The sequence below is a fragment of the Ahaetulla prasina genome, chromosome 2 (assembly GCF_028640845.1).
Source record: "Ahaetulla prasina isolate Xishuangbanna chromosome 2, ASM2864084v1, whole genome shotgun sequence".
Lineage (NCBI taxonomy): Eukaryota > Metazoa > Chordata > Lepidosauria > Squamata > Colubridae > Ahaetulla > Ahaetulla prasina.
This window is the reverse complement of record NC_080540.1, coordinates 279,552,413-279,565,494: the sequence shown is the minus strand read 5'-3', so window position 1 is coordinate 279,565,494 and position 13,082 is coordinate 279,552,413.

The following is a 13,082-nucleotide window of genomic DNA, read 5'->3' as shown; positions in this document are numbered from 1 at the left end:
TGTTTGATGGTTTCATTATGCACTTGTCACTTTGATGTGACATTTTCTTGTGGTTAAAGACTGGTTGGACAAAAATGTGGGGACAGTCTGAGCCCCAGCTGCTGAAAGCCTTTGGTCTGTCCTCACAAAGTCTTTCCAAAAGTTGCCACTGAATTTCAAACTGAACATAAATATTCTTAAATGACCTTCTAGATAATGGAGGTGCAGCTGTACAACCATTATGATTTAGCTCTCCAGGAGCAGCCAGAAAGGAGAATTTCTGCTCAACCTCCTAGGAATTATTTAGTGTGATCCTGCAAGCTGTTTATTTAACTTGGGAAGGATGATCCCAATTTTGGAGCTAGTTCTCCTTGATATTCTGAGTTAGGGTTAGGATGTAAAAGAGTCTCCATGAGAAACCTATGAGTAACATAAAAAGTATGCTGAATGCAGTTGAAATTTATTACAAGTGTCTATGATAAAAAAGAAGAATGATTAGGTCAAGAAAGATTGGGTGCTGAATGGATGAGGATCAAAGACAAAATTTAATGACCAATGTGAAAGTAGGATGTTGAAGTGGCTTGGACATATAAAGAAAATGAATGAAAATTGAATCAAGGAACATTGTTCAACCAAACAATCTCCAACCATCCGTCGTTCAGAACCTTCAACCATATTTCTGCAATCTAGATTAAAGCGGTTGACATTAAGTTTAAATCTATTGGTTGCTCTAGTATTATTGCAATTGAAGCTGAAGTAGTCTTTAACAGGGAGGACATTACAATAGATGATTCTGTGAGTTAAACTTAGGTCTTGTCATAGGCGACGGAGTTCCAAGTTTTCTAAGCCTAGGATTTCAAGTCTGGTGGGATAAGGTATTTTGTTGTTTTCAGAGGAATGGAGAACTCTTCTTGTTAAATATTTCTGGACACGTTCAATTGTATTGATGTCAGAGATGTGATGAGGGTTCCAAACAGGCGAGCTGTATTCTAGAATTGGTTTAGCAAATGTTTTATATGCTCTGGTTAGTAGTGTAGTGTTTTTGGAAAAGAAGCTACGCAAGATTAGGTTTACAACTCTTAGAGCTTTTTTTGCTATGTAGTTGCAGTGGGCTTTGGCACTTAGATCATTTGACATGAAAACTTCAAGGTTTTCAACTGTCATCCAAAACTAGGTACGCACGCCCCTTATTTCCTCTACACCAAACACTGCAGATCTTAAATGCAAATTGATAAATACAAGAAGTATTGTAAACAAATTGCCTGAATTTATCCTCTTGTTAAACAATGGTACATTTGATATTATATTTGTATGCGAAACATGGCTGAACTCATCCCTCCCTGACTCCATTATTTCAGACAAAGAGTATCATGGTTTTCGGTCAGATCGCGAAACCTGCAGAGGAAGTGGAGTGGCTATCTTTTACAAAAAATCACTGAATCTAAAAAATATTCAAGTTGCACATAAACTTGCTCTTCCTGAAACTATTGTATGCGATCTGTCCCTTAACATCACACTTCGATTCTTACTATGCTACAGAGCCCCTGACTACGACATCGCACATGCGAACATGTTAACCACACTACTAACATGGGCTACCTCTTGCCCATATCCTCTCATCTTCCTGGGTGACCTCAATCTACCTCTTATTAACTGGATAACAAATGAATGTACAACTGAACCCATGCATACTACCCTGTACAACACTGTTACAAATCTAGGTCTTGAACAACTAGTAACTAACAATACAAGACTCAACAACTGCCTTGACCTCATCTTCTGCAACAACACAAACTCAATTTATGGACTACAAATAAAAGAACCCTTTTCCAACAGTGACCACAGCATGATAGACTTTTGTCTCAATATACGCCCTTACAAAAATCGTCATAATAATCGTATTCCAAACTATAATTTCAGGGTGTGCATAAGAGCACAAGCATGCCTACCATTTCTGTCCTAATGTTTCCTTTCATTATATCCAATTAATATAGTTATTACATACTTATGCTTATATATATGCTTATATATTGTATAGTTATTACATGCTTATGCTTATATATACTGTTGTGACAAATAAATAAATAATAAATAAATAAATAACAAGTACACCAAAGAAGAATCAATGGTCAAGAAGAAGAAAAGCAAGAAAATTGTGTCTGGTATAAGTGAGACAATGATTGAAGTTGTGCATGGATATAGTTGAAACAAAGATGGGTTGCAAAGATAAAAAGGCATTGAATGCTACTGTAGATGGTGCTGGTGTAAACTAAATTCAGCTAAATTTTCTTTCCTTATTATTATTTTATTGCTTTGATTTCCTCGGCAATTTCTTACTGATTTCAACGAAAGGTAATTGCACGCTGCAGAATTTGTTTGTACCATCTCTAGAAAGAGATCTCTTTCCCAGCTTTGACTAAGAAACCAGTTGCATCCTTTCCAGAAGGAGAGAAGTCTATTATATCAGTGATGCACGTAAGAGTGGCCTCGAAGCTGGATTACCACAACATCCTCTTCATGGGGTGATCCTTGAAGATATGGAAATTACAGCGAGCCCGATTTCACGGCTAAGGAGAAATATCATGGCCTTAGCCATCAAAACCAGCTGGGTGACCCTGGGCCAGTGACTCTTTCCCAGCCCAATTGACCACACAGAGTTTGTGGGGAAAATAGGTGGTGGAAGATGCTGAATATGTTAGTTGCCTTGAGTTGTTTACAAAAATAATAAAGCTGGAAGAATAGAATAGAATAGAATAGAATAGAATAGAATAGAATTTATTGGCCAAGTGTGATTGGACACACAAGGAATTTGTCTTGGTGCATATGCTCTCAGTGTACATAAAAGAAAAGATACGTTCATCAAGGTACTGAATAAATGAATGAATGAATGATTTTTTCAGTCTTTAAACAACCATATAGTTTCCAAGACCAATACATGTGTAAATATTTACACATGATAGTTTACCTAGATCAGTGATGGCGAACCTTTTCGGCACCAAGTGCCCAAACCGGAATGTGTGTGCATGTGCTTGCACCGGAGCGCCAGAAACCTGAAGACCAGCTGGCCGGCACACGCATGCTTGTTTTGGGGCTGTTTTCAGGCCATTTTTCAGGCCATTTTTGGGCTGTTTGGGGGCATTTTTCAGGGCTTTTTGGGAGGCATTTTCAGGGTGTTTTCCAGCACTCTGGTGCCCGTGAAGACCAGCTGGCCAGCCCGCATTGTGCACCAGAAACCAGAAGAGCAGCTGAGAATGGCATGCATGCCCATAGAGAGGGCTCTGCTTGCCAGCTCTGGCACGAGTACCATAGGTTCGCCATCATGGGCCTAGATCTTTTAATTGTTTCGTTTTCATTTTTGCTGAACTTTTTAAATACTTTAGTTCCCCCCGCATGTAGAAATAGCACTTAGACTTATATACCACTTCACAGTGCTTTATAGTCCTCTCTAAGTAGTCTATAGAGTCAGCATATTGCCTCCAATAATCTGGGTCCTCATTTTACTGAGCTTGGAAGGATGAAACACTGAGTCAACCTTGAGCCTGGTGAGAATCGAACTCTTGCACCAGTCAGCAGAATTAGCCTGCAGTACTGCATTCTAACCAGTTTGCCACCATGGTTCCACCATGTACTGTTTTATTATTTGAATCATGTTTTAGAATTTGCTTGCATTGCCTTCCTGTTGTTCTTCCTTGATTTCTGTATATCACCTTGACTTCTCAATGAATAGCCAGCATTCCAATATCCTAAATAAAAGAATAACCAAATTCATTATGAAGTCATTTGGAAGGCATTTATCATAATTGGCGGTAAACAAAATGTCTTAATTCTATACGGAAACTGTACAGCATTTTCAGTTTAATCAATTTATTTGTATTGTGTAGTTTTGACATCCCTGTGTAGTGGTGATTCTGCATGGATTTAAAATGGCGCATATGATGGAAATTCACTCAAAATTTCTTGCACAAGAAACCTAAGGCTGATGAGAACAAATCTCTCCAGCTTGGTGAGAACAGGTGCTGTGCGTGTTCCCATCGGACTTTTGCTGCCTATTTATCGTCTGCTTTGGCCTCCGCATCTTTTCTAACCATGCCTGTGCCAAGCTACACAGTCATTCTGTGAGTTGCATGAATGAATGAACCAAATAAAAAGAGACCACCCATTAAGCCTTCATTTAGCAGCTAAAGCAGGATGTAAAAAAAACAACACATTCCCGGAAGAATAAATGCCACTGTAGTTCCTGTAAAGAGATCAGGGAGTTGTTGCCAAAGTTTTGTGCTTCTCTCCATCTGTGAATTTTGAAGCCTTCAGTTGCTAGAAGCCATTAACAAATCACAGAAATATTTCCTAAAACTGCTAGCTTCTACTGCCACCTTGTGGAAAACAATATTTTTTTTTTTATGGAAGGACAACCTGAGCATTAAAGATGCATGTTGTTGTTGCGAAGTTGTGTCCAACTCATTGCGACCAGTGGTGGGATTCAGCCAGTTCGTACCACTTTGGGAGAACTTAAAGGTTGTTAACTTTCTGAGCAGTTTGGTGAACTGGTTGTTGGAAGAAATCACTAGGACAGAGAACCAGTTGTTAAATTATTTGAATCCCACCACTGATTGCGACCCCAGGTTCCTCCAGGCCTTCCTGTCCTCTACCATCCCCCGGAGACCATTTAAGCTCACACCGACTGCTTCGATGACTCCATCCAGCCACCTCATTCTCTGCCATCCCGTTCTTCTTTTGCCCTCAATCTTTCCCAGCATTAGGCTCTAATAATAGCAAGCATTAAAGATGCATAACAAGCAGGATTCCAAAATCCAGGGCTAACCAAGATCTTTAAAGAGTGTTGCTGACTTTTTCATGCCTCACTGTAACCCTATTTACTTATGGTTTGTTTAACACGATTTAGTGGGAAAATACAACTGACTGATTCACACAATATACTAAGCCAAGATCCAACAGCTGTTATGCCCTTTCTGGGACTGCTGTAATGCTTACTTTTATTGACGTTTCATTCTGAATATTGCTGCTTTTATTGTATTTTTTATTTTATTTGCATTTATATCCCGCCCTTCTCCAAAGACTCAGGGCGGCTTACACTATGTCAAGCAATAGTCTTCATCCATTTGTATATTATATACAAAGTCAACTTATTGCCCCCAACAATCTGGGTCTATTGTATTTTATTAAGATTTGATTTGTGCTTGACCATGTAAGGAAAATGAGTTATAAATGTTCACAAGAAATGCCATCTTGGTAATATACTGCTTTATTTAAAATCCTTGAATCCTGATTTTATATCATTTTAACATAGGTAGGATTTCGATAAAATGGACTTTTGAAGGACATACCAGTAACCCAGAATAAAAGTAAACAATTCACTTGTTCCATTTGTATTTTGTATTTATGTAGTTACTTACCAAACACATCTAAATTATATTAAAGTAAAGAAAATATCTTTACAATCTCCAAGGCATGTCACAATTTTTGAGCACCCCTAACATTTGGCTATTGAAAGGTGAAAAATTTGACATGCCCTACGGGTTCATTTAGTGACCATTTGAAGTTACAATGGCACTGAAAAAAAGTGGCATATGACCGTCCCCATGGTCATGTGTTTTCCATTTGGATTCTTTGACAGCTAGTTCACATTTACAACGGTTGCCATCTCCTGGGGTCATGTGATCCCCTTTTGTAATTGTCTGACAGGCAATTCAATGGGGAAGCCAGATCCACTTAATAACTGCATTACTAACTGAACAACTGGAGTGATTCACTTAACAAATATGGCAAGAAAATGGGGCAAAATTCACTTAACAAATGTCTCATTTAGCAACAGAAATGTTGGATGCTATTGTGGTCGTAAGTCAAGGACTAGCTGTGATCATGTGATTTTTTTTTCCACTTGTCAACAATGGCACATAGCAACAGAATTGTTGGTCCCAGTTGTGGTCACTAAGCAAGGGTTACCTGTAGGTGTATTTGATAATGGGACTGCCAGTACTTAAGGTATGTGGGATTTTTCTCCTGTGTTGATACTCCTCTGTTGAATTTGCCAGGTCTTTTGTTATTGACCTGTCTATGGATATTTTCTTTCCATATTATACTGGTTAGAATTAGAATTAGAATTCTTTATTGACCAAATGTGATTAGACACACGAGGAATTTGTCTCCGGTGCATAAGTTCTCAGTGTACATACAATAGTGATAGATCATTATCATAGTCATTGTAAAAATACATTCATCATAAAACATTATACTAGTTAAAGTTAGTATTTCGCTATGCTTTGCTTAATAAAGACTTCAAACTTTTTCTTTATTTGTGTCAGAGGTGGGTTTCAATTTTTTTTACTACTGGTTCTGTGGGTGTGGCTTGGTGGGCATGACATGGCTTGGTGGGCGTGGCAGAGGAAGGATACTGTAATCTCCATTCCCACCCCACTCCAGGGGAAGGTTACTGCAAAATCCCCATTTCCTCCCAATAAGCTTGGAAGGAAGAGAATAGACGGGGCCGAGGCCAGTCAGAATTTTTATGATCGGTTCTCCGAACTACTCAAAATTTCCGCTACCGGTTCTCCAGAACTGGTCAGAACCTGCTGAAACCCACCTCTGATTTGTGTGCTTATGGTTTCAAATTCATGAACCTCTTGCCCACATTTTCATATGGCAAAACACCATATTTATAGGTTACTATCCTTACACCACTTACACGGTGGCTCAGTGGCTAAGACACCGAGCTTGTTGATCGAAAGGTTGTCAGTTCAGTGGTTTGAATCCCTAGTGCCGCATAACAGGGTGAGCTCCAGTTACTTGTCCCAGCTTCTGCCAACCTAGCAGTTTGAAAGCACATAAAAAATGCAAGTAGAAAAATAGGAATCACCTTTGGTGAGAAGGTAACAGCGTTCCATGCGCCTTTGGCATTTAATCATGTTGGCCACATCACCACGGAGACGTCTTCAGACAGTGCTGGCTCTTTGGCTTTGAAACGGAAATGAGCTCCGCCGCCTAGAGTCAGGAACGACTAGCACATATGTGCAAGATGAACCTTTACCTTTATCCTTACTTTACTATCCTCATGGTGCTGAGCATAGCCAAAATGCAACTTGCTAGTCAGCAGATGCTGTCATAGTTATGTTCATAAACCACATTGGGTACTTGTTTCGAATTGCTATTTTAAATTTTCTCCCCTTATCTCCTCAGAAAAGTTTATACATTGGGCAATTGGTGGTTTTTTAAAATGTTAATAAAGCAACGTATGAAAGATTAAAATTTGGGATCTCTGAATGGCAATTAACTTGCATAGCTTCTGATCCACCAACCCTGGCTGCCGTGTGGTCAGAAGAAGTTTTTGTTCCTCTCTCACATTTGCTAGACTAATTCTCAAATACAGCTCGCCTGTCTGGAACCCACACCTCATTTCGGACATTAATACAATTGAGCGTGTCCAGAAATATATTGCAAGAAGAGTTCTCCACTCCTCTGATCACAACAAAATACCTTATGCCACCAGACTTGAAATCCTGGGTTTAGAAAATTTAGAACTCCGCCGCCTTCAGCATGACTTTTTTTTTTTTTACATTTATATCCCGCCCTTCTCCGAAGACTCAGGGCGGCTTACAGTGTATAAGACTTGAGTATAACTCATAAAATCATCTGCTACAATGTCCTTCCTGTCGAAGACTACTTCAGCTTCAATCACAACAATACACGAGCACACAATAGATTTAAACTTAATGTGAACTGCTCCAGTCTTGATTGTAGAAAATATGACTTCAGTAACAGAATTGTTAATGCCTGGAATGCACTACCTGACTCTGTGGTCTCTTCCCCAAATCCCCAAAGCTTTAACCAAAGACTATCTACTATTGACCTCACTCCATTTCTAAGAGGTCTGTAAAGGGCGTGCATAAGAGCACCAACGTGCCTACCGTTCCTGTCCTAATGTTCTCTTTGATTGTATCCAATTCGTATGGTTATTTCATGCTTATATATACTGTTGTGTTTGACAAATAAATAAAATAAATTAAAATGTGACAAACTGAAAAAAAATGTCTATGCCTTCCACCTATGGAACTGCTTCCGGACTCAAGGCGGTGGGAGAGATATTCCCTTACGTGTTTCAATCACCGACCACCACTGAGCCAACCGATTGTGAACCAAATTTCTCCTGCATAGTGTCCCAGCCCCAACTCACTTCTTACACTGACCTCCTCAGTTCAGACAAATCTGTTCCTTCTACTGTAACACCAGTTAAAGGGGAAAGACTGACTTTCTGCTGCCAACGGATGCTTCAAAATGAAGTGTTTTGGAGCCAGAGAGGCAGGGGCGGCTTCCAAATCCCGTCGCTACAGATTTTCTCGTGCTTGTACGTGCTTCTGCGCATGTGCAGAAGTGTCCGCATAGGTGGACAGAGCCTCTCGCCGCCGCTGCTAGTGGTTCGCCTGATCCGGTGCAAACCGGTAGCAACCCACCACTGCAGAGAGGTGAAGGAGGGAAATTTTATGCCAACATTCAAAGTGCAGGGGCAGGTCTACCACAGGATAGGGAGTATCATGGCGGGGCCTCAGCAGCAGCCTTCATTTCTCCAGATCTACTTTGTTGCTGATGATGACAATGAGAGCCTGTCAAGACCATGGAGATGCTACAATGGTCGTAAGTGCGCAAAATGGTCGTAAGTAGCGAAGCACAGATAGTATATTATATTTTATTAGATAAAGCAACGTGTTCCTAATAAAACATCCTAACTTTTGCAGTGTTTGCTTTTTTAAGGCCACTGTGGGTTGCTTTACAAGGTGCCCAGCTTGGTGCCCAGCTTGGTGCAACACAGGTGCCCAGCTTGGTGCAACACAGACTGTGTTGCTTGATGTGACTAACCACAGGAGAACTCAAAGCACCAAATTATGCTACAAACTTAGAAAACTGTCTACGGTCAGGGGTGTTTTGTCAGCCTGAGCTCTAGTGTTACGAATTCATGATGATCAGTCATGGGAATTCATCTTTCTCCCTACAACCTCCGAGACTTAGCTGAAGGTTTTTCTTCCCTTAAGGTCATATTACTTGATCAAAGTTAAGTCACAAGTCTACCGGCTATTTAGAAAAAACGCAATTACAGGAGGAGCCTCCTCTTTTATTGCAGTCCTTTTGTTTCTTCTCCTCTCATATTATGCCAGTTTTAGCTTTGGCAATCGGTCCTCCCCGTTCCTTTTACCACTGAGGAGCTGAAAGACTATTTTGTTTATAAACCTTCCTTTTCTATCATGGCTTCCCAGAGGAATGGCAAATTCCCTTGCTATCCCCTCATAGCGGCTCTTGCATCAGTCTTCGTCTGTAGTTCTATTGACAGAATGAAGTGATGAAATGGGCTGTGCATCTGATGCAAGACTTTAAACCCTTGGTGGATGATTTGGTTCAAAACTCTGCTATTAGAGCTTGCCAGACTGGAAATAGCCCTTCCTGGACCGGTGGTTATCGTTTGCTTCTCATTAACAAAATTTGCAGTGCTTTTAAAATGCTGCCTTTGGCAATTGGCTGACACATAGAGATGAAGTTTCTCCTTTTTTTTTTTTTTAATCTTCTTGCCAAAAAATGCTATATGCTTCCTTTGGCAGCTGAATGCTGCGCACACTTAGTGTAATAATATGCATGGTTTCATATTTAGCAAAAGAATCACAGTTCATTCAGCCCAATAGAGTTAATATCCAAAAGGATCAGTGGTTTAGAGTTCTGTTTGGTTTCTTTTTTTCGGAGTTAAATTGTGTGATGGTAAAAGTTTCAAATACTGAGATTTCTGAAAATAGAAGGAAGAATCGTTTACCCATTTTTAATTGTCAGAGTGGACAGAAATATTGGATGTATCAATTCTAAAGGTAAAGGTAAAGGTTCCCCTCGCACATATGTGCTAGTCATTCCCGACTCTAGGGGGCAGTGCTCATCTCCGTTTCAAAGCCGAAGAGCCAGTGCTGTCCAAAGACGACTCCATGCTCATGTGGCCAGCATGACTAAACACCAAAGGCGCACAGAATGCTGTTACCTTCCCACCAAAGGTGGTCCCTATTTTTCTACTTTTTTACGTGCTTTCGAACTGCTAGGTTGGCAAAAGCTGGGACAAGTAACGGGAGCTCACCCCGTTACACGGCACTAGGGATTCGAACCACTGAACTGCCGACCTTTTGATCGACAAGCTCAGCGTCTTAGCCACTGAGCCACTGCATCCCTCTGTATCAATTCTATGATCATATAACACATTTTTTTCATTATTAATTCTTCTATGCTTTGAGATAACACAGAAGACTAATAGCAGCAGAGCTCCAATTTACACCTGAAAAATTAAACAGGGAGGAAAGTGTTACACTAAGAAAAAAGCATTGTACATTAAATTTAATTTAAAAACAAGTTTCATGGATTTGAGTGATTAACAACAATGATATACATGCCAGAGTTTATTCTTTAAATCAATTGAAACTGAATTTACAAGGCACCAAAATTAACATTTTCAAAGTTCTTGAAACATTTGAAGCAACAACTGAAAATCTTCATTTATAGACAGTGTGGATTTTTTAAAAATTCTAAAAAATGTTTGCATTTAACTGAATTACAGGAGAAATATGATAAAAATATTATCCCAGAAGTCATTTCTGCAGCAATTTAAAAAAAATTGACTGAGCTAAATGAAGCTTAAATGAATATTTCCATCTAGTTAAACACCAAAAAAAATGTGAGTTAAAAGCCCATTTACTGCTGATACTGAAAATGAAAAACAGTTATATGCATCAGAAGCAGATTCTCAATTTTCTTCTGATTCTGTCTTAAATTTTTAAATGAATTCTTCTTGATTATTGTTGGGTGAATTGTAAAAATTGATACTGATATTTTGTCTGAAAAAGCAATTTAGCAGTGCCTTTTGATGCAATGTGTTGCCAAAAGTGATGAACTGGTTTCTCATCTTCATTTCCTCTCCCAAAAAAAGTATAATAACTAAACTGAATGCCAAATAAAATTTGAGGATAAAACTCTCTTTGCTTCTTAAATAAAGTTGCCACATGGTGCAAAACATCTTCCGTCTCATAGTTCTGTTCTTAGTTAACTAAAAACTGCAACGTATGCATATTTAAAATAGCTTAAAAACTGAAAATAAATTCATTGGTTTGTGTGTGTGATTTCCTTTTTAAAAAATATGTACTTATATATTTGGAATCACAAAAAGCTACTAAAAATACCCAGCCCCCACGCTATATAATGTTTGACAGTCCTATAAGTATTAACACTGTGAGATGACCCTCACTCTGTCAAAGACCTTGGAGTACTCATCTCAAATGATCTAAGTGCCAGAGCTCACTGTAACAGCATTGCTAAAAAAGCATTAAGAGTTGTTAACCTAATCTTGTGTAGTTTCTTCTCCGGTAATATTGAACTGCAAACTAGGGCATACAAAACTTTTGCCAGACCAATTCTTGAATACAGTTCATCTATTTGGAATCCACACTGCATATCGGACATTAATACAATTGAACAAGTCCAGAGATATTTCTCAAGAAGAGTCCTCCACTCCTCTGCACGCAACAAAATACCTTATGCCACCAGACTCGAAACTTTGGGCTTAGACAACTTAGAACTTCGTTGTCTTCGGTCTGACCTAAGCATAGTACATAAAATCATCTGCTACAATGTCCTAACAGCCAACAAATACTTCAGCTTCAACCAAAACAATACAAGAGCACACAATAGATACAAACTCATGGTAAACCGATCCAAATTAGACTGCAGAAAATACGACTTCAGTAACAGAGTTGTCAACGCCTGGAATGCACTACCTGACTCTGTGGTTTCTTCCCCAAATCCCCAAAACTTTTCCTTATATTGTCTACTGTAGACCTCACCCCATTCCTAAGAGGTCTGTAAGGGGTGTGCATAAACGCATCAGCGTGCCTACCGTCCCTGTCCTAATGTTTTCTTTTATTCATACCCTTTACATATGTTTATAATTATGTTTACACTTGTGTCTGTCATAAAATACATGCTTGACGAAAATAAATAAATAAAATAAATAAATTAGGAAAAAAAACCACTGAAAAAAATGTTATGACTCTAGATGTAAATAGTGTAACCTGAGAAATGTTGGAATTGAAACATGATGTGCACTGTAGTGTGGCTCTGTGATACGTTTAACATGTGTGAAAATTACAGCTATGCCAGACAATTTGGTAGAGTGATGTGCAAAGGGAAAAGTAGCAATAATGAATGCAAAAACTATGGAGGAATTAATTAATTGGGTGCGCCTGGGTCAAGAAGGGACAATAAAGAACATCGAGCAGTTTTAAGGCAGAGGATGTACAGAGTAGATATTTGCTCTTAGAAATGTATAGAAGTTTATTTTAAATTACTTGATTTATTTTAAGATTAAGTGAATAAGCTTGAATTTTGGAAAGTTTTGCACAATATGCAGTTGAAGGTGGATTCCTGGTTGCAATTAGAAAATATTTATCAGCTTTATCTTGTATGATGGAAATAAAACATGCATGAAAATAAATGGAATGATGAAAGGAGCACCGTGGTTCGCATGGTTAGTGTTGTGGCTCCCGCTCCCGAACCTGGCCCCATGCCCGAAAGTGCCTTGGAGCCGGGCCTGCTGCCAGAAAGTGACTTGGAGCCGGACCTGCTGCCAGAAAGTGACTTGGACAATGAAGGGGAAGGGCCATCAGAACTTACCTCGGAAGCACCGGCCTCCCTGGATCAGTTCCAGGAGCCAGAAGCAGGCCAAGCGAAAGAGATAACAAGGCCTCCTTCTCCTGACTCTTCCCCCCGCCCCGGGCCATGCCTGCAGACCCAGCTGACAGCAATCAGGCTTGGCTCAATCCCATGTTTCGTAGGCAGGAGAGAAGAGAACAACAGAATCAGGGGAGGGGCAGGCCTAGGAAGTGCTGAGTCATGAAGCCACACCCCACAGGATATAAAAGGCAGCAAGAGCTGGTGTGTCTCTTTGTATCAGGCAAATCCACGGATTGACTAGAACTGAAGGTTGTGACTCACCAGTGTTTTGGCAGCCAACGAGGGCTCTTGGCATACGCTGGCTCTTTTGCTGCCAGAGCTGATAAGAGCCAGCTAATTAAGCCATC